The following is a 22669-nucleotide window of genomic DNA, read 5'->3' on the forward strand; positions in this document are numbered from 1 at the left end:
AAATGCAGTTATCTGCATGTTTAGACACAGGTTATGTATTTGTTGAATTGAGTTAATGAAGACAAATACATAATAAGGGCTCAGTTTTCTTTATGAAAGAAGCTGAAACCAGAGGAAGACCTGGTAGCATTAGGAATCTGTGTATATGGTGCTCAAGAGACACTGTATTTCTTGACAATGAATTGAATCAAAGTTGTGAGGCTGGTTTGTAACCTCAAATTCAGTTATAGAACTCCATCTCTAAAGATTTTTCTCTGTCTCATAAATGTGATTTTAAAAGAGTTAGAACATTGACGTGTTCCTGGAATGCTGTGGACCTCAGAATTGTTTGAGTCCTCTGAAACTTCATGTCAAGAATAAGAATGATAGGCTGTTGTCACAAATTAATTGGCTTGATGCTTCAATTAAAAACTGATTATTATCTGGCTCTGGTTGTCATTATGGTTGATTTCATTTGGTCTCCAGATATTCTCTGAAAGGACTCTAGGTGGAAATGTTTTCCTGTCGTACAAGGATAGGAGGTCACTGTATGCAAAAGGTTTGTCAGTTTATAATTCTCCAGTTTAGTTGCATTTTTTATAAGGCAGGAGCCTAGATTGAAAAAAAAATGTTTTTGGGATTTTCGTAATTTTCATAAATATTTCCCCATTTGTCATAGCCCTCAACTTTCGGTACTCCATTTATAATTTTGATGAGAGAATAACATCACCAGGCCCCTTTCTTTTATGGCTTGGGGGCTGTTTAGTTAAGAACTTTAAGAACTATTTAATGATAAAAGATCACATTTCCTGAAAGAAAATCAATGGAGCTTAGAATATGTGTGATAAGGAAATGAAAGAATAAGAGGGACAGGTTACATAGTAGACAAAAGGTTTATTGATCTGCATGTACCTCCAATTTCTTCTTTTAGTAACCTTTTTGTTTAAAGAAAATAAAAACATTTTTTGCTAGTATTCCCTCCCTCCTTCCCTCCCTCTGCCTTCCTTTTTCCCTCCCTCTCCCTCCTTCCTTACTTGCTTTCATTATTTCATTTTCTCTCTCCTTTGGTTAAAATATTTGCTTCTGAAAAAAATCCATACCGATTTATAGTTATTTTACAGTTATTGGTTCATACTTTTTGTGTAAGTCGGAGGTAGTTTTAAAATACTGATTGTTCCATTATTTAAATTTTTTCATGGAAGAAAAGCATGAACTGTGGGGTTGATTCTTTTGGGAGTACAGATCATCAGTTGATTATTATCTCTTATGTCTGTTTGTCTCTTGGGTCTGGTTGCAACTCCACTGATTCTGTTTCTGGGAAATGTACAAGCTTGGAGAGTAGTTACTTGGGATGGATGTACTCTCTTGAAATATGGTGCATTTTTGCTTTGAGTGCCTTATTTCCATGTGCTTATTGCCCAGTGTAATCAAGACTGAAATATTCTCAGTAAGCAAATAGTTGAGCCACACTTGTAAACCTGCTCAGAAATTAGTAATCCAAACAGTAAAGTCCTATAGCACAAGGGTCTATATTCAGTATCCTGTCATAAATCATAATGGTAAAGAATATAAAAAATAATATATATATTTTAATATTCACCAATATATTTATGTTTAAATATATTTATGAATATTATGAATATACATTTATATGCATATATATTATTCAGTTCAGTTCCATTGCTCAGTTGTGCCCCACTCTTTGTGACCCCATGAACCGCAGTATGCCAGGCCTCCCTGTCAATCACCAACTGCCAGAGTCTACCCAAACCCGTGTCCATTGAGTCGGTGATGCCATCCAACCATTTAATCCTCTGTCGTCCCCTTCTCCTCCTGCCCTCAATCTTTCCCAGCATCAGGGTCTTTTCAAATGAGTCAGCTCTTTGCATCAGGTGGCCAGAGTACTGGAGCTTCCACTTCAACATTAGTCCTTCCAATGAACACCAAGGACTGATCTCCTTTAGGATGGACTGGTTGGATCTCCTTGCAGTCCAAGGGACTCTCAAGAGTCTTCTCCAACACCACAGTTCAAAAGCATCTGTTCTTCTGCCCTCAGCTTTCTTTATAGTACAACTCTCACATCCATACATGACCACTGGAAAAACCATAGCCTTGACTAGACGGACCTTTGTTGGCAAAGTAATGTCTCTGCTTTTTAATATGTTGCCTAGGTTGGTCATAACTTTTCTTCCAAGGAGTAAGTGTCTTTTAATTTCATGGCTGCAATCACCATCTGCAGTGATTTTGAAGCCCATAAAAATAAAGTCAGCCACTGTTTCCCCACCTATTTTCCATGGAGTAATGGGACCTGATGCCATGATCTTAGTTTTCTGAATGTTGAGCTTTAAGCCAACTCTTTCACTCTCCTCTTTTACTTTCATCAAGAGGCTCTTTAGTTCTTCTTCACTTTCTGCCATAAATGTGTAGTCATCTGCATGTCTGTGGTTATTGATATTTCTCCTGGCAATCTTTATTCCAGCTTGTGCTTCCTCCAGCCCAGCGTTTCACATGATGTACTCTGCCTATAAGTTAATAAGCAGGGTGACAATATAGAGCCTTGACGTACTCCTTTTCCCATTTGGAACTAATCTGTTGTTCCATGTCCAATATAACTGAGTCACTTTGCTGTACAGGAGAAATTAATACATTGTAAATCAACTATACATAAAAAAAATAGTAATTCATTTTAGGAAGGCCTTAACTCCATCTAAGTCTTTAGTAAATGTAACTATTTTTATTTAAGTGTCACTCAGCGAATACCGGAGAAGACAATGGCACCCCACTCCAGTACTCTTGCCTGGAAAATCCCATGGATGGAGGAGCCTGGTAGGCTGCAGTCCATGGGGTCACTAAGAGTTGGACACGACTGAGCGATTTCACTTTAACTTTTCACTTTCATGCATTGAAGAAAGAAATGGCAACCCACTCCAGTGTTCTTGCCTGGAGAATTCTAGGGACGGGGGAGCCTGGTGGGCTGCCGTCTATGGGGTTGCACAGAGTCGGACACAACTGAAGTGACTTAGCAGTAGCAGCAGCAAATACAATTGCTAAATGGATTTGAAATGTCCTCAGAGAGAAAAATCTACTGTCTAACAATCTCCCAAGAGAAACTAACTTGAGTGCCAGCAGGAAGCATCGTCATTAAGTAGAAGTACAGGACTTGGAATCAGAAGACTTGAATTCTACTTCTGTCTCTTATGACTAATGTGTCACTTTTGAAAAGCTCTCTTATTTATCTAAGGCTCAGTGTTGAATTCAGTAAAGTGGGGAAATTTAATATCTACCTACTCTATCCTTGGGTTTAAAACCTGACTACACCTAGGTTTAAGCTTTGGAAAAAGAAACAAACAAAAAAAAATTGCAGGTGCTAAGTAAATGTCAGGCATTGTAACACTTGATATGGAGGTAAATGAAATGATGCATTTGAAGAATACCTGGAAAACTTCCATGTGTGCTGTGTCCTGTGCTCACTGGGGTCTGTCTCTGTGACCCCTACAGTCCTGGCAGGACTGTAGCCCTCCAGGCTCCTCTGTCCACGGGATTTTCCAGGCAAAGAATACTGGAGTGGGTTGCCATTTCCTCCTCCAGGGACTCTTCCTGACCCAGGATTTGAACCCCTGTCTACCTGTGTTTCCTGCATTGCAGGTGGATTCTTTATCACTGAGTCACCAGGGAAGCCCTTGCAACTTTCATAATGAAGCATAAATTTTTATATGTCTTTGATGAGAAGATTTTTTTTTCTGGAGGACCTATTAGCTAGTGTTTTGAAAGTAAAAATTAATTTTATGTATACATATTTCAGATGATTTTCTCAAAGTTACCATTAATATGGCACAAACTGGTAACTTCCCTAGTGTTCCCGTGGTTGACTCCCCCTCTTAATGCAGGAGTTGTGGGTTCAATCCCAGGTCTGGGAACTCAGATCTCACACATAGCGGGGTGCAGCCAAAACTTAAAAATATGGTACAAACACTGTGATGCTTCCTGTTTAAGAATAGGATAAAAGAAAGAAAAGTCAGGTATTTTTGAATAGTAAAGTTTAAATGGAGTCCCTGTATTTTTGTTTTGTTTTTAGCGGTCTCTATTTCTGAATTTTTCTTTTTCTTGTGTTTAATTTACATAGTAGCAATTGTCTTTGTTTTTACTAGGTCAGTTACCCAGTTTCTCTGAACTCAACTGTGAGGTCAATTACCCAAATTCCATGAACACTTTAAAAATATTTAGCTTTTGAAATGTTAAATCGGTGGTTTGGTTTGTGCAGTGGGACCCAAAACTACTATAATACCTTAGATTTTACCATGAATTTACCCAGAAATGCTGATAGTCCATTAGTCCTATTTTATTTTAGTGATTTAAATGCTAATTGTATTGTTTATAGGTTATTTTCACCAGTTGAATTAGTAAGGAAGTAGATTGTAGATATTAAATGACTCATGGACTTGAATAAAACTTTAAAAGCCCACAGAAATAATTATGTGCCCTTTTGATAAAATATGAGACCTGCTAGGATAAAATATGAATAAATTTTGTGGCTTTTGTCAATGTGTTCAGCAGTTAATGTAAGAACAGCCCATCTTTCCGGGTCACAAAGATAAGTCAAATACCATTTCCTTCCTTTGAATTTTAGTGTCATTGTCAATATAAACTATGAATGTATTTCTCTAATAATATTAGTAAGTCTAAATGCAAACCTGGGAACTTGGACTTGGAAACAAATTATCTTTTGCAGGTATAATATAATATAATATCAGATTGTCTCTAAAGAGAGAATTGTTGTCTTTACAAAAGTCATAACCAAATTTTAGTGTAACAGAAATAAATGGAAAAATCTAAGATTCCTAGCACATTTCAATTTCTAGGTGTAGCACTAGAGAGTTTTTGAAATGGATTCTAAATTGGACTGCATAAGAGGATTTTGTGTCTTCATACAATCCCATTCTATAATAATGTAACCATGGTTAGCTGCAAGATATCTATCTAGTAGCCAGCATGAAGGGAAATAATTAGCATAAAAACTGTATTGCTCCTGGTGTACCAGGGGACACAAAAACAGTGCCTTGTGATACATGTTGATTTTTGAAATGTGGGGCTTCATTTGTCAAAGGGAAGTAACCTTTATCTTCTTAGCTATTGTTTTTACTCCACTTTTCTATAATAATAAATATTTGTATATATGATAATACATTAAATAGATTATATGTTTTGTATATATATCTATATACCTTATATACTATATGCTTTATACATTATACTTTATATATATATATATACACTACACAATATATATACTCTATATCATAGATATTCTATACTATCAGTCTATAAAGCAGTCTTTAGACCATGCGAAGATATGTCTTTGACTGTCACCCATTGGTTGAGCATATGATGATGGATTGCAGATAGTTTCTCTGTAAGATTTGCCTTCAATTTTATTTGCAGGTAAATACTAAAACCCTAGCTTTGGTCTTAATTATGTAAATGCATATGAATTAACACTCATATTTACTGATGTTAAAGTGATTTTTACTATAATAGGATATGATACTGTATGTGAATAGGTCTTTGTTCTGAAGAATCTTGTGATCTTGTTAAACAGAGAAGGCAAAAGTGGGTGGCAATCTAACAATAAGAAAAGAATAATTTATCAACTTATTCAGAAATTTTTTTTAAATATCTGTTGTTTGCAAGACTTTGCACAATAACAATGCTAGAGTTGTGTTACCAGGCACTTCAAAATAGGGTGAAGTGAGAATGGCCTGGGAAGAATTCATAAAAGGGGAATAAATTGGTCTAAGTAGAATATAAATGAGGAGAAGGCAATGGCACCCCACTCCAGTACTCTTGCCTGGAAAATCCCATGGACGGAGGAGCCTGGTAGGCAGCAGTCCATGGGGTCGCTAAGAGTCGGAAAGGACTGAGTGACTTCACTTTCATGCATTGGAGAAGGAAATGACAACCCATTCCAGTGTTCTTGCCTGGAGAATCCTAGGGACGGGGGAGCCTGGTGGGCTGCCATCTATGGGGTCACACAGAGTCGGACACAACTGAAGCGACTTAGCAGCAGCAGAATATAAATGTACGATAGATGTATAATGTCACTAAGAATCGAAGTAATGCAAATTAATACAAGAGTGAGATAGTCTTGCTAATGAGTTGGGACAAAAGATGAAGCACTGATAGATTCCTTTTGTTGTTAATGAAGTTGGGAAATAGAGCTTCGTATAGGTAATTGGAGATATTATAAACTGGTTTACCCCAGGTGGCTCAGTGGTAAGGAATCCGCCTGCCAATGCAGGAGGTGCAGGTTTGATTCCTGGGTTGGAAAGATCCCCTGGAGAAGGAAATGGCAGCCCACTCCAGAACTCTTGCCTGGAGATCCCCTGTACAGAGGATCCTGGTGGGATGCGGTCCATGGGATTGCAGAGTCAGACACAACTGAACAAGCAAGCAGGATGAAAGGGGGGTGAAATTTAAATACCTGTTATATTAAAAATGTTCATAATAGTTGGCTTTGAAGGTCCTCTTCTAAGAATTTATCCTCAAAAATGCTGTCATGAATTTGTAACAATATATTATATACATAACAATAAGAATTGTATAACCTGAATGGCTTCAAAACTTTAAAAAAATTGTTTTTATAGTTAAAGTCTTTGTGTACCAAGTCACTGGGTAAATAGACAAAATGAACTGTAGCCATGCCACAGAATAATATTCAGCAATAAAAAGGGATGGAATACCAATGCATGTAACAGAAGAGATAAACTTCAAATACATTATGTTGAATGAAACAAGCCAGACACAAAAGACTACATTGATGCTTCTGTCTATATAAAATATCTAGAAAAGCAAATCTACTGAATTCAAAAGTGGATTGGTATTTTCCTGACACTGGAAGTGGAGATGGTGAAAGTGAAAATGTTAGCTGCTCAGTCGTGTCTGACTCTTTGTGACCCCATGGACTGTAGCCATGGGGTAACTCTGTCCATGGAATTCTCCAAGCACGAATATTGGAGTGAGTTGTCATTCCCTTCTCCAGGGGATCTTACTGACCCAGGATCTTATTGACTGCAGGTAGACTCTACCATCTGAGCCACCAGAGAAGTCCTAGGAGCAACCAGGAAACACCGCAGAATGGATCTTTTGGGTCATGCAGCTGTTTCATAACTGGATTGTCATGATGGTTGCATAAATCTGTAAATTTACTAAAAATTATTGAGTCATTCACATAAAATGAGTACCTTCAATGGTATATAAGTTGTATCTCAATATGGCTGTTAAAGAATATCTGTAATTCAAAACAAAATAATACTTCATAGTCTCTTAACAAAGTAAACCTCAGCAACAGATCACTAATAAAATCTTCTGAACATTTAAGGAAGGAGTAATGCCGATTCTACACAATCTTTCCCAGAAAATTACAGATGGAGGAACACTTTCCAACTTAGATTCTAAGAGACCAGCATCACACTGATACCAATATCATGAAAAGACATTATAGAAAAGAAAGCTACAGACCAATATCCTTCATGAACATAAATATAAATAGTATTAACGAAACTTTACACCAGATTATGAGAAGGGTTCATCTCTGAAATACAATGTTGGCTTAACATTAGAAAATCAATCACTATAGTGTACCATATTAACAGAGTAAAAAAAGAAACATAAAATTATATGATCATTTCAGTATATGCTACAAGAAGTTTTTGACAAAATCTAGCACTTAATAAACTTTCCTATCAAATATTAAGAGATATAAGGGACATTCAACTTCAATACAGTGCATCTCCAATAAGCCTATGGCTGATGTGATACTTAATGGTGAAAGACCAAATGCTCTTCCACTAATCTTGAAAGCAAGGCAAGAATGTCTGCTCTCATTTCTACCCAACATAATGGAAATTCTAGGCACCAAGTGAAACAAGAAGACTCCAAAAGGTGGACAGTTTGTAAAGGAAGAAGCAAAACTCTTGAAATGCATACTTATTGAAGAACTGAAAAAACATCCATATACTCCCTAGGAACATAGTTATATAAACTTTGAATTGCTCCTACAATGAATTCTACATTGCGTGTTGAGCAAGAAGGTAGATGGAATGTTACAGATCTTTATAGTGAGATCTTCAAGATACATTGTTGAGAAAGTGTGAGTGTAATAGAACAATACTTGGTCAGTGATTGACTGATTAATTTAACAGGTACATTTTATATACCTCCTCTGTTTTAAGCACTGGTGTGCTGCTGCTAAGTCGCTTCAGTCGTAGGCCGTGGCTAATAACATTGTCTGTATGAAGGGGACAAATAAAATCTTACTTTTGAGAGCCTTGCAGGCCAATATGGAAAATAACATATAAGACAGAGTAAGAAACTAAATATATCATGAAAATTTGTGTTCTGTGCATTTGGAAACTAAGCAGAATGTCACAGATTTACCTATGAGGGTTGGAGGAGGGACAGGAAAATTTCTCCAAGATGTGTTTGGTACCTAGTGAACACTTAGTACAGAACTTTTAAAATAATAGACTAATCCATAGTGTTCTTTCCTACTTCACTTTATTTCCCTTCATATCTAATAACTCATGTATCCATCATCTGAGGAATACATACTATACTTTGCTATCATCTGTATCATTTGCATTTCCCCTGTATTGTTACATTGTTTTCTGTCTTGGAATAATTTCCTTATCAACAGCATTTGTTGAGCACCTACTATGAATAAATGCATCGTATGCAGTGCTAGGGATACATTGTTGCTTAAGGGCGTATCCTCATTCATTTCTCTACTTGAAGCCCTTTTCTACATAAGTGATTTTAAATGTTTTTTCATTTTTTCTGATTATAGAAGTAAAACATTTGCATCATAAATAATTGAATGTTTACAGAAACACATAATTTACAAGGTGAAAGAGCTTCCTGGGGCTCTCTTTTACCCAAGGTTTTGACGAAGTCCGAAGGTGCCTTGTAGAAGAAATGAGAGAAGAGGGAGGCTGTGTGCTGTGTGGGTGAGAGACAAGAGGATTAAGTGGTTAGAGACTAGAATAAGCTTGAGAACATAGATGTCAAATGGAAATTTTGTTTCCATTGGAAACAATGGAAACAATGGAAACAAATGGAAACGATGTTGTACAGTTAGCCCTTGGACAACACTAGGTTTGCACCGAATTGGTCCACTTATGTGCAGATATTCTTCAGTAGTAAACTCTGCAGTTCTGTACTATCCAAGGTTGGTTGAACCTTCATCCACAGAAGCAGAACTGAGGATACTGAGTCCATGAATATGGAGGAACTGTTGATACGGGGGGCTGACTGTAAGCTGTGCAGGATTCTCAACTGCACAGAGGATGGGTGCTCCCAACCCTCTAGGTGTTGAAGGGTCAGTACTGTGTACAAGGTCCTGCTTCTGCTGACCAAAATCACACAAGTCTTAGTAACTTGAATGTGATTGGATTCCTGGGAGAGGTTGATAACAGCTTGTTTTTGTGTCAGAGGTGGGGCAGCAATGCAGATAAGCCGCCATGTGTGGACAACAGTATACTAGCAGATATATGCATTTCAGATGCCCCTCCCTTGGATTTTTCCATCAGTGGCTTTAACTGTCTCATCCATTTATTCATGTATTGGATATATGCCTTCCAATCTATCCCTTCCAAGTAATTGTTTAACAAATCCTTAAGATCTAGGGCTCACAACAGGTTATCTTGCCTTTCTGTACATGACTTTTAATTGATATTTTTCACTACTTTTCATAAAACTCATTCTAATTAACTAGTACAGATGGATGACAGTCCATCGCCCTTTTTTCTTAAAGAACTTTTTAAATGAAATTACTGAAAAGCATTTTAGAACATATGCGTATATTAGTGATCTTATTTTTATAGGTGCCAAAATTAGGAAGGAAGCACTTCTGGTTGGTTCTGTATTCAGGACTCTCACAGGGTACTGTATAACTCTGAATAAAATATAGAGTATCTTTGTCAGAGAAACTGTATAAATCACCATTGGAACAAAGTGCATTTTGTCAGTCTTTATTCTTGAAAATATTTATAAATAAAATTGATGAAATAATGTGAAATAGGAAATGAAATAAATGCTGTTTGTATTTGTAGGTGCTTATATAGCCTAGACAAATACTTAGGTCTTGGTGATTGTTGAGAAGAGGTACATTGGACTGTTCTATGGGATGTGGAGCTTCTGCTCCCGTTTGTCCATATATGGGAGCACTGACTGTCGATTTTGTGGAGGAATTAGGGGAACAAAGATTAAAGTGTTTCCATCTGGTTCAGTAAGGAAGATTCGGTGATTATGTTAATGTAAATTTCAGGGGAGGATGTGTAGTTTGATGCAATAGAAATTAATGATGCAAAATTATAGCTTTAGAATATGGACAGTAGTCAAATGTTTTGTCGCTAGTAATGGTGCAAAACTATGAGAAGTTATTTGCATTTTGGAAGGTGCTTGTCATCCATCTTTCCATTTAGCTCTCCTCGTGGGAAAAGAGAGAGTAGCTAGATATCCAGTGTACTAATCGTTTTATAAGAAAAAAGGGCTAATGAATTTAAGAATTCATACTGAGTTCTGATATGTTGGAAACGATATTTAAAAGTAAAATAATGTAGTGCTGCGCTGTGCTTAGTCCATCAGTCGCGTCTGACTCTTTGCGATCCCATTGACTGTCACCTACCAGGCTCCTCTGTCCATGGGATTATCCAGGCAAGTATACTGGAATGAGTTGCCATGCCCTCCTCCAGGAAAATAATATAGTACTTACTGATAAAACCTTTCCATTTTTTATATATCTCCCTACATTTGCACATAGGGATCCCTCCAACTGAAACTAAGCAGAATATCTGGACAAGCTCCTATTTGTCCTTTAAAACTAGCCTTGTGTCTTTCTCTCAATAAACCATTCCAGAAACTCTGTAAAACATGTAATCTCTAAACTTTTACTAACTTACATTATTATATGTATTTTTAAAATATTACTTTTATTCACTCTCCAGTGTATCTTTTCAAATCATGTGGTTTGTGAGTGTAAAAATTATATTCATCATTGTTTTTTAAAAATAATCTAGAATATAGTCAGTTCTTATTGAATATTTTTGGAATGAATTGAAATGTGATTTTATAATACTTAGAAAGTTTTAATATATCCAAATCCAAAACTTTCATAAGGCAGATAGCATGCAATGAACAAAGGTTTGAAAGATTTGGTTTCAAATTCTGACTCTGCCATTGACTGCTAATTAATGCATCTCAAGCAATCTGTTAATCCCATGAGATGTTAGTTTCCTTAGGTAAAACAGGTGTAATGACATCTTTCTACCCTGCACATCTTTTGTAGAGCTTATGACAATAGAATAGATAAGGGGTGAAAATAAACTTGTATACTCAGTACCTTTACAATTGAAGTCATTTCTGTATTAAACATATATATTTAAAAGCCATTGATAAAATAATCTCAAATGCAGTAATGTATATCATCTTTATATAAGAATGGAGGTTTTTGTGCAGAAAAGCAAAAACAAATCAATTTTAAATTCATTTCTTTCTTTTGTATTTTATTCTTCTCTTATTATGACATAATTTTTTCAAATTTTTATATCAAATGCATTTTATAGATTAAGAAACAAGGGTAGCAATACATGTCAAATAATTGCAGTTTAAAATCTAGTTATAGATGGAGCAGTTGATAACTTGCATGTAGTCCTTTAGACTTGGATTGAAGATTGTTGAACAACTCATTTGACTCCAAATAAGCACCGATTTTTATCCTGTCTTCAAATTACAACCAGTTTGCATAGAATATCAGTATTTTAGTCTTTCCATTTGAATATTTGACCTCTTCAAACACTTATATCCTATTTTCTCCTGTGATACCTTCTAGATCACTGACAGAAATTGAAAGAGCAAGTATTTACTGATTTAATGGTAGTTTGTATCTGGGAGATCCACTGTATACATGTTCTGATAGTATATGGGGTTATCACTCTATGCCTAAATCTATTTTGTTGGAAATAATTATGTTTTTTGTCTCTGCCCAGCATTTCTATCTGGCCAGTGTTGGAGTCTAATCTGATTTTCTGCCATTCATTTTGCTCTGATGGAGCATTTTCCTAGGTGTTTTTGACTTAAGTTATATTCTCACAGCATTTTTATCTTTAATTTTGGTTTCATGTATCTGGGAAAAACTCTAGGGTAGTTTAGCCTAATTTCTAATTTTTCTTCCATTTCTGTAATAGCTTTTTATCTTAATGTTTCTGAGATTATTTTGGTTATATATGATGTTTTTCCTCTGATTTTCAAAAAAGTATTTTGATAGTTTTGTTTTTATTTGGATTCACTTGGCAGTTTGTTTCATTTTGTTTCTGACTTCACTGTTCACAGAAGCTGTATCCCCCCAGCACAAACATTGTGTGTGTGTGTGTTTCTTATTTAAGCAAGTATTTATCTCCTTGAAGGAAATGGCAACCCACTCCAGTGTTCTTGCCTGGAGAATCCCAGGGACGGGGAAGCCTGGTAGGCTGCCGCCTCTGGGGTCATGCAGTCGGATACGACTGAAGCGACTTAGCAGCAGCAGCAGCATTTATCTCCTTTTTCTTTCCGTTCAAACCTATTTGGTGGGGCTAATCCTTTTCTTGCTTGTAAAGAATATCTCAGATAGGTTTCATATCTTATTTACATATTGTTAGAAAATAAGCCTTTTGTTCAGTCAGTAAGTTGTGTCCAACTCTTTTGTGACCCTGCAAATTGTAGCCTGCCAAGCTCCTCTGTCCATGGGATTTTCCAGGCAAGACTACTTGAGTGGGTTGCTATTTCCTCCTCCAGGGGATCTTCCCAACCCAGGGATCAAACCTCCTTGTCCTGTGTCTCCTGCATTGGTGGAGGATTCTTTACCACTAAGTCACCTGGGAAGTCCTTTAGAAAATCAAATGCTCTGTGACTACATCTAATAACTTGAATAGTCTCACGTCTGTTATATTCTGTTCATTTAATAAGTCCTAAATTCATTTGGTCGGAGAAGGCAATGGCACCCCACTCCAGTACTCTTGCCTGGAAAATCCCATGGATGGAGGAGCTTGGTGGGCTGCAGTCCCTGGTGTTGCTAGGAGTCGGACATAACTGAGCGACTTCACTTTCCCTTTCCCTTTCATGCATTGGAGAAGGAAATGGCAACCCACTCCAGTGTTCTTGCCTGGAGAATCCCAGGGACAGAGGAGCCTGGTGGGCTGCCGTCTCTGGGGTCGCACAGAGTCGGACACGACTGAAGCAACTTAGCAGCAGCAGCAGCAAATTCATTTACTAATAAAGTTTTCCCTTATCTTAGCCTGGCCAGTTTGATGTTGGCCTCTTGTCATGGAGAATAAATGGGAGTTGGGCAGCCTCTCCTGTGTTTCTTCAGGTTGACTCCCATGCTTTTTGCCCTGTTCAAGTAGGCTGTCTCTGGCTCCTTGTAGGGATGTATCTCAGAAAAGTAGAAGAGGTAAAGGTGAGGTCTGAGTTGACTGACAGGAATGCAACCTCAGATAAACTTTCTCTGGACTTGGTGGATGCTTTGTTCACATTGGCAATGGCGTGGTAGACACTAATATCAGTCATCTAAGCTTTCTGTGCCTCCTGGGCACATGGTAGGACTGAGCTTTCTTACTTTCATGTGATTGGGCAGGGCCGCATGCCAGTTCTGAACAAGAAATAGTGAGCAGAAGTGACAAGCATCACTCAGGCTGAGCTGGCGTGAGAATCTCCTGCGATCTTTCTTTTCCTTCTGACTCTGCAGTCACCAACGTGAGAGATGGTGCTGTTCCTCAGCTTAAATCATTGGATACTTCAATGAGAAGAGCCAGCCTCTGTCCATCACTGATACACAGTACCATGTTTCATGAACAGCAAACTAATCTTTGTGGTTTTAAGCTACTAACACTATGGGGATGTTTGTTACCACAGTGTAACTTAACCTGTCTAAACAGAATACCTATTGGAACTGTTTAACTCCATTTGCTATGACCCAGGAAATGCATTTCCTCTGGATGGCTGCATTATGTTTCTCTATTGGTTCCTATATATTCATTCCCTCCATTGAGACTACATCATCTTTCTTTGCATTCTTCTTGGGCAGGATTTAAAATATCTTTTAACAGCTCTGGTGTTCTGGAAACATTAACACCATCTTGCCTCTCCCAGGGAAAGTGTAGACAGCATCACTCTCTGCTTCAGGATCTTAGCTTATCACTTATTAATTCAGTCTATGGCCACCTGCTGCGAAGAGCCAACTCACTCATAAAGACCCTGATGCTGGGAAATATTGAGGCCAAAGGAGAAGGGAGCTGCAGAGGATGAAAGGTTAGATAGCATCACTGACTCGCTGAACATAAGTCTGAGCAAACTCTGGGAGACAGTGGAGGACAGGGGTCTGGTGTGCTGCAGTCCACGGGGTTGCAAAGAGTCAGACATGCTTAGAGACTAAACAACAAAAACAATGAATGGCTTAAAAATACTCAGTGACACAAACTGTGGTCTGGAACATACCCTACAAGAATGGTTTCAGAACAGCATGTTCTAAGATTCAAATCGGACATTAACTGTTATGTCCCTCAAACATCAATGTATTCATATCAAGCTTTTGAAAATGTTTCGTTAGAACTTCATCAAGGTTTGAGGTGAGGAGCTGGTGGTAGGATTTACAGCATATGAACAACTGAAAAAGAAATTTCCTCTACCTGGTTTCCAACCTTTTTGACCATGTAAACTTCAAGAGATGTTGACTCACAAAACTTATTTTGAGTTTCTTTGCGCGTTCTGCATAGACAACCTAGCACTTCCATTAACTGAAGTGCACACAGAAAATGTCTCATTTAACTTAGGAAATGTCTCTAAAACCATTGTTGTAGGGTATATTTCAGAAGGGGCTCCCCAGGTGGCTCAGTGGTAAAGAATTTGCCTAAGAATGCAGGAGACCCGGAGTTGATCCCTGGGTCGGGAAGATCCCCTGGAGAAGGAAATGGTCACCACTCTAGTATTCTAGCCTGGAGAATCCCATGAACAGAGGATCCTTGTGGGCAACAGTCCATAGGATTGCAAAAGAATGGGACTTGGTGACTAAACAACAAATATTCTGGAAAATTATTAGAGCATAGTGTATTCCATTCAGTATTTTTTAAATCCTTCATAAATTGGATTAAAAATACATTTGCCTACAAATGCAGTTGTAGACTCTCTGAAGAAATCTCAAAATGACTTTTGGGAAGCTGTGGTGAGTTACTATTTTTTTTGTTAAAAGCAATATTATGCTATACATAAATAGTGTAAATGCACTCACTCTTATTAAAGCTATTTTGTGTTTCTGCAAGTGTTGCTAAGTGGAATTTACTGAAGAGAATTAAGCAAAATGTATTTATTATTGCTATTTTAAGAGAACTTTTTACTAAAACTGATGCTGTCAGTCACTGCACATATATTCTAAAAGATTGCTTGGCTAAAACAGTTAGTGAATCAGTCTTCTAGACTGATTACTTATGTGGTAAATAATATGAAGCACTCTAGGGTTTGAGAAGGGAAAGACAGTGAAACTCTACAAAAGCATAATGCATATAATATGTTAATCACATTACCCACAGTTCACTATAAAGTTTTAAACTTAAGGAAACCATGAAACGAGGTGCTGCAATTTGTTACCCTGAATTGGAACATTAAAATATTTTGGTTAGCAACAGACAGTCATCCTAGTGTCTAAGAAACTCTGTGAGTATTGTTATTTTATCTATTATTATTATTATTTTTATTGTCTGATTCACAGTTCTTCATGTGACAAGTATATTATCACATTTTAAAGATGTGAGTCAAATGGATGAACAGAAGTAGAAATTTTAATAGAAAGTATTTTGCGACTGTTACCTCATGTATTTGGGGATGAAGAATGATTAACAGTTGATCAATTTGAGCAGTTTAAGAAAGTAACATTTTCCTACTGTAGTTCAGACTGGGTTATTGTACGGCTGGTGATTATGGGCTTCCCCGATGGCTCAGTGGGAAAGCATCTGCAGGAGACCCGGGTTTGATCCCTGGGTTGGGAAGATCCCCTGGAGGAGGAAATGGCAACCTGCTCCAGGATTATTGCTTGGAGAATCCCATGGATAGAGGAGCCTGGTGGGCTACAGTCCGTGGGGTCACAGAGAGTTGGACGAGACTGAGCAGGTACACATACACATGTATATGACTGATAATTATACAATTTTAAGTTACTGTTTTCTAGAGAATGCATCAATTTAAGCTATGTATTTCTGAGTACCAGATGTTTCTTTTCAGTGTTTGTAGAGTGTGACATATTTTTATGTACAGAGGATTCAGTGTTAGAACTGGACACTGCCACCATCTGGTGGCCTTGTAAACTTCCGTCACTTCAGTTTGCAGCCTAAGCTTTTGGGGCATCCATCAAAACAGCTTAAAGTGAGCTTAAATGGACTTGGAGGAAAATAAAAGGAAAGGACAGAAGGAGGGTGGGTAGATAAGCATTTGTATTGCCAATTACAGCTGAATATGCTTTACAACTCCTGGTAATCAGTAGAAGATTGAATTACCCAACAGGAAATGATAATGAGTAATTGTGAGGAAGGTTGCATGGTGATGTTGGATGAACACATCGGTTGTTGTTCAGTCACTCAGTTGTGTCCAACTCTCTGTGGCCCCATGGACTGCAGCACGCCAGGCTTCCCTGTCCTTCACCATCTCCCAGAGCTTGCTCAAACTCATGTCCACTGAGTTGGTGATGCCATCCAACCTTCTCGTCCTCTGTCATCCCCTTTTCCTCCTCCCTTAAATCTTTCCCAGCTTTGGGATCTTGTCCAATAAGTCAGTTCTTCACATCAGGTAGCCAAAGTATTGGAGCTTCAGCTTCAGCATCAGTCCTTCCAAGGAATATTCAGGACTGATTTCCTTTAGGATTGACTGGTTTGATCTCCTTGCTGTCCAAGAGATTCTCAAGAGTCTCCTTCAGCACCACAGTTCAGAAGCATTAGTTCTTCAGTGCTTAGCCTTCTTTATGGTTCAGTTCTCTCATCCATACATGACTACTGGAGAAACCATAGCCTTGACTATACAGATCTTTGTAGGCAAAGTAATGTCTCTGCATTTTAATATGTTGTCTAGCTTTGTCATAGTTTGTTTGTTTGTTTGTTTTTTCCTAAGGATCAAGAATCTTTTAATTTCATGGCTGCAGTTGCCCCTCAGGTATTTTCTTACTTGTGACATCTTTCAGATTCCTCTCTACCCCAACCCAGAAAACTAGACATTTTTTCCTTCCATCCATAAAATTGTGTGCATACTATGCTTTCGCCCTCAAATTGTCTGTATGCACTTTTATAGCCTTTGCATTGTTTTTTTAGTTACTTTAGGTGAATCTTTTATCCCAGATTAGACCATGGGCTTTTTGAGGGCAAAAGCATTATAGATATCTTTTGCATGCCTGAGTGCTAGCACATAAGCCTGTGTTCAGTTTTCTGTCAACATAGTGGTAGAATTTAGGAGACTCTTCTATCATAGCAATAAATTTGGAAAGTAATAAGAAGAAACCATGACTTTTTGTTAGTGTGAGCATCTTCTTGTATCTTCAAAAAGCCTCAAACAAAAAGTTGCATAGGTTAAATATAATGAAGGATATATTAGAGATAATGGATAAGATGGTGATATTAGGAGAAAATAATAGGAATATTTCTTTAGTCTATAATAAATTAAAATATTTTATAATCTTTGGTACTGAATTATATATAAGAACTATAAAAGGATGTTTTTTATTAGTCAACTAAGTATATTCTAGGAACTAGGGAGGGCTTCCCCAGTGGCTCAGTGGCAAAGAATCTGCCTGCAATGTAGGAGCCACAGGAGAAGCAGGTTCGATCCCTGGGTTGGGAAGGTCCACTGCAGGAGGGCTTTGCAACCCACTCCAGTATTCTTGTCTGGTGAATCCAATGGACAGAGGAGCCTGGTGGACTACAGTCCATAGGGTTGCAAAGAGTTGGACATGACTGAGCACACACACACACACAAACACACACACACACAAGAACTAGGGAAGGACAGAAAATCAACTCTTTTATGAAAATTGGAAGTTTTGTGGATAAAAAGCATATATAATTGAATGCTAGACAACATTTTCCTGCTTGAAAGGAGTTTGTTGCAAGATGCTCCGAAAGTTCCAAAGAGCTAATATAATTTGATAGCTCAAAGCAGTTTTGGGAACAGGGTCAGGATCATTAAAGACCAAATAGATTGAATCACAATGAATTCTAAAGTTGTAAAGTATCAATATTTTTCTCCAGTCTGTTTTAAACTGAGTTTTCTCATCTAAATTGGAGCTCATGGAAATGATTTGAATGATTTTAGCTTCTAAATTCTTCCAAGTACGTTGGGTAACTAGAACTATGCTAGCTGCAGAAGAATTAACTTATTACATCCAATGATTCTTTAGGGTATTAGAGTTACCTGAGTCTAAATTATTGCTGAGTTAAGCATATGTATAGCTTCAGAAGATGCTCAATTTATATTTTTATGACCAAAATCTGCAAAGCAGTAGATGTTCTCATGAATATTTGCCATCTGTGACTGAATCTTGGCATATTTAGTACCATACAATACAGACTATCCAAATCAGATTTAGCTGTTTTGGTAGTAATTGAGATTTAATATGAACAAACTGTTTTTTCATTTGAAACTTTATAAATCTTTGTCTAATCATTAATTCAAAATTTTCTAAATAGTTTTTAGGTAAAGATTAATATTTACTAATTAGTTAAATAATTCTGATATTAATTTTCCAGGTTATATGTTTTTATAAAGAAAATTTTGATTGATGTGGTTTCTCCTAACCTCCTAAGTTATTCAAGTCTATGTGGTATGGTTGGTACAGGTAGAGTTGTTTTGGTAACAATCACATTATTGTGGTCTTTGACCTACATTATTATTATTATTTTTTGACCGAGTCCAAGTGTGATCACTCAATAAAAGCTCTAAATAATGTGTTAAAAATTATATATGTGCTGGAGCAATTAGACATTCATAGCTAAAATATGAACCTTGAAGTAAAGCTGCTGCTGCTGCTGCTAAGTCGTTTCAGTCGTGTCCGACTCTGTGCGACCCCATAGACGGCAGCCCACCAGGCTCCCCCGTCCCTGGGATTCTCCAGGCAAAAACACTGGAGTGGGTTGCCATTTCCTCCTCCAATGCATGAAAGTGAAATGTGAAAGTGAAGCCGCTCAGTTGTGTCCCACTCTTAGCGACCCCATGGACTGCAGCCTACCAGGCTCCTCTGTCCATGGAAGTTTCCAGGCGAGAGTACTGGAGTGGGGTGCCATTGCTTTCTCCAGAAGTAAAGCTAACATCTCATATAAAAATTCACTCAAAATAAACAGTTGACTTAAATGTAAAACATAAAACTATATACCTTTTTGAGAAAAACATAGGGGAAAAAACTTCAGATTTATGGTGGGGCAAAGAGTTTTCAGACCTAACTCTAAAAATATGACCCATAAAATAAAAATGCATAAATTAGATCTCATCAATATTAAAATCTTTTGCTCTGCAAGTGAAGAAGATGAAAATGTGAGTTACAGATTCAGGAAATATTTACAAGTTGTATATCTAATGAAGGACTCATATTTAGAATATATAAAGAACTCTCAAAACTCTATGGTAAAAACACAAACACCCCAGTTAGAAAATGAGCAAAAGATATGAAGAGACAATCCACCAAATTTATACAGATGGCAAAAGTTCGCATGAAAAGATGTTTAACGTCATTAGCCACTACAGTGAAAGTGAAAGTGGCTCAGTCCTGTCCGACTCTTTGTGACCCCATGGACTATACAGTCCATGGAATTCTCTAGGCCAGAATACCAGAGTAGGTAGCCTTTCCTTTCTCCAGGGAATCTTCCCAACCCAGGGGTGGAATCCAGGTCTCCTACACAGCATGTGGATTCTTTACCAGCTGAGCCACAAGAGGGATATCATAATTAAAAACTCTGATAGATTGTATAAATAACATGAAATGCTAGCAAGGAGCCAGAGAGATTGGATCACTCATATTTTATTGGCGGGAATATGGAATAGGTCAGATACTCTGGAAGACAGTTTCACATTTTCTTATAAAACTAAACACGGCTTTAATATACCACCCAGAAATTGCATTCTTAGGCGTTTATCTCAGGGAAATGACAATGTATATTCACAGAAAACCAATACACCAATTTATCCATGATAGCGCCAAACTGAAAATAATTAGGTATTCTTCAATAGGTAACAAATTAAACAGACTGTGTTATCCATACCATGGAATACAGTGCAGAAATGGAGTGATCTGCTGTTGTAACAGTTTGTATGAATCTCCAGAGAATTATGCTGGATAAAAGCCACTGATTCCAAAGGGTTACATACTGTATACTTTCATTTGTAAATTATTTTTGAAATAAAAAAATAGAATTGGAAAACAGATTAGTGATTGCCAGGTTTGAAGGATGGGGCTGGAGGTGAGTGTGGTTATAAAAGGCAACACAAGGATTCCCTGACATGTTGGAGCTGTTCTGTGTGTGGATTTTAGTGGTGGACACATGAACTTACCTATGGTATATAATTGTATGACTCTGTATACACACACTCACAAATAAGTACAAGTGATACTGGGGGGTATTTAAATGTTAACTGTGGATTGTTGCAGTGTCAATATCCTGGTAATGATAATGTGAAACTGTCATACAGTGTCACCTTGGAGGAAATCTGGGTGAAGAGCAACAGAATTGCTCAGGAGAGATTTGACGTTTCAGACAAGACACGCACATCCTAATTTCTGTGTTGCAAAACCACTCAGGGACTTCTTGCTACCTTGCAATCAGAGCAATTTGGTATGGGAATGTTGGTGTTGGAAATATTTGACCTTCATTCCCTGAAGTTTAGAAAATATAGAGACTATTGCCTGATCTTTTCATGAAGTCTAAGACCAAAGTCTGGCTGAAGCTGTCTGCCATAGCAGAGCGGGGAAAAAAAAAGCTGCACTGAAAGTAGGTTGCACTTCCTCCTTTGAAGATGGGCTCTAGTGCACTAGAGAGGGCACTGGCTACCTCAGATGAGGTAGTGCCAGCGTGAGAGTCCCCAGCATAGGAGCCTACATGCAGGGGACCTACATGGCAGTGGGAGGGAATGGTATATAAACATAGCCATGAGGTCATGGCCCATACTAGTGAGCCTTGCAGGGGAAGGTTCTCAGGAAAATCAGGTGGGCCTGTGGAGGAGAGGGGACCTCAGAGTCCCACAGAGGCTCATCTTGAAAGAAAGAGCCAACCTTGGGGCATCAGCTGTGCCTTAATTGAATGGAACCTTTGCATCCTTTCCTTTTTGCCCACTGCCTACCTCTTCAACTTAGGAGAGACCACAGACAACACCATTAGTGGCAATGGAAGAGTGGAAGAGTAAGGTACAGAATGCAGTAAAGATGGAGCCTTCCACTCAGCTCCCTCCCTCTCCCCAGCCCTGTGTGATTTCCAAGCCTGAGACAGGCATCACCTAGGGGATAGGAAGCAGTTTTAACTGAATTTCCAAAGAAGGTTTATACATAAAAATTAGTCTGGTTATTCATACCTCAGACTGAACAGAAAGCTTTGAGATTTGCCTGAGATATTTTTCAAGGACAGAAAGGAGAAGTAAAATATAGTGAGTTTGAAAAGACAGTGAAGACAGAATGGTGTTTCTTTCTTTATTTTCCACTGAATCTAGCCCATTTAATAATCTGATATAGATGTACATATATAGATACATATTTTTTTAAACTTTTATTTTATTTTTAAACTTTACATAATTGTATTAGTTTTGCCAAACATCAAAATGAATCCGCCACAGGTATACATGTGTTCCCAATCCTGAACCCTCCTCCCTCCTCCCTCGCCCATACCATCCCTCTGGGTCGTCCCAGTGCACCAGCCCCAAGCATCCAGTATCGTGCATCGAACCTGGACTGGCAACTCGTTTCATACATGATATTTTACATGTTTCAATGCCATTCTCCCAAATCTTCCCACCCTTTCCCATTCGCACAGAGTCCATAAGACTGTTCTATACATCAGTGTCTCTTTTGCTGTCTCGTACACAGGGTTATTGTTACCATCTTTCTAAATTCCATATATATGCGTTAGTATACTGTATTGGTGTTTTTCTTTCTGGCTTACTTCACGCTGTATAATAGGCTCCAGTTTCATCCACCTCATTAGAACTGATTCAAATGTATTCTTTTTAATGGCTGAGTAATACTCCACTGTGTATATGTACCACAGCTTTCTTATCCATTCATCTGCTGATGGACATCTAGGTTGCTTCCATGTCCTGGCTATTATAAACAGTGTTGCGATGAACATTGGGGTACACGTGTCTCTTTCCCTTCTGGTTTCCTCAGTGTGTATGCCCATCAGTGGGATTGCTGAAAACGCTACAACATTCAAATCATAGGGGTCCCAGAAGAAGAAGACAAAAAGAAAGGCCATGAGAAAATACTTGAGGAGATAATAGTTGAAAACTTCCCTAAAATGGGGAAGGAAATAATCACCCAAGTCCAAGAAACCCAGAGAGTCCCAAACAGGATAAACCCAAGGCGAAACACCCCAAGACACATATTAATCAAATTAACAAAGATCAAACACAAAGAACAAATATTAAAAGCAGC

The sequence above is a fragment of the Bubalus bubalis genome, chromosome 3 (assembly GCF_019923935.1).
Source record: "Bubalus bubalis isolate 160015118507 breed Murrah chromosome 3, NDDB_SH_1, whole genome shotgun sequence".
Classification (NCBI taxonomy): Eukaryota; Metazoa; Chordata; class Mammalia; order Artiodactyla; family Bovidae; genus Bubalus; species Bubalus bubalis.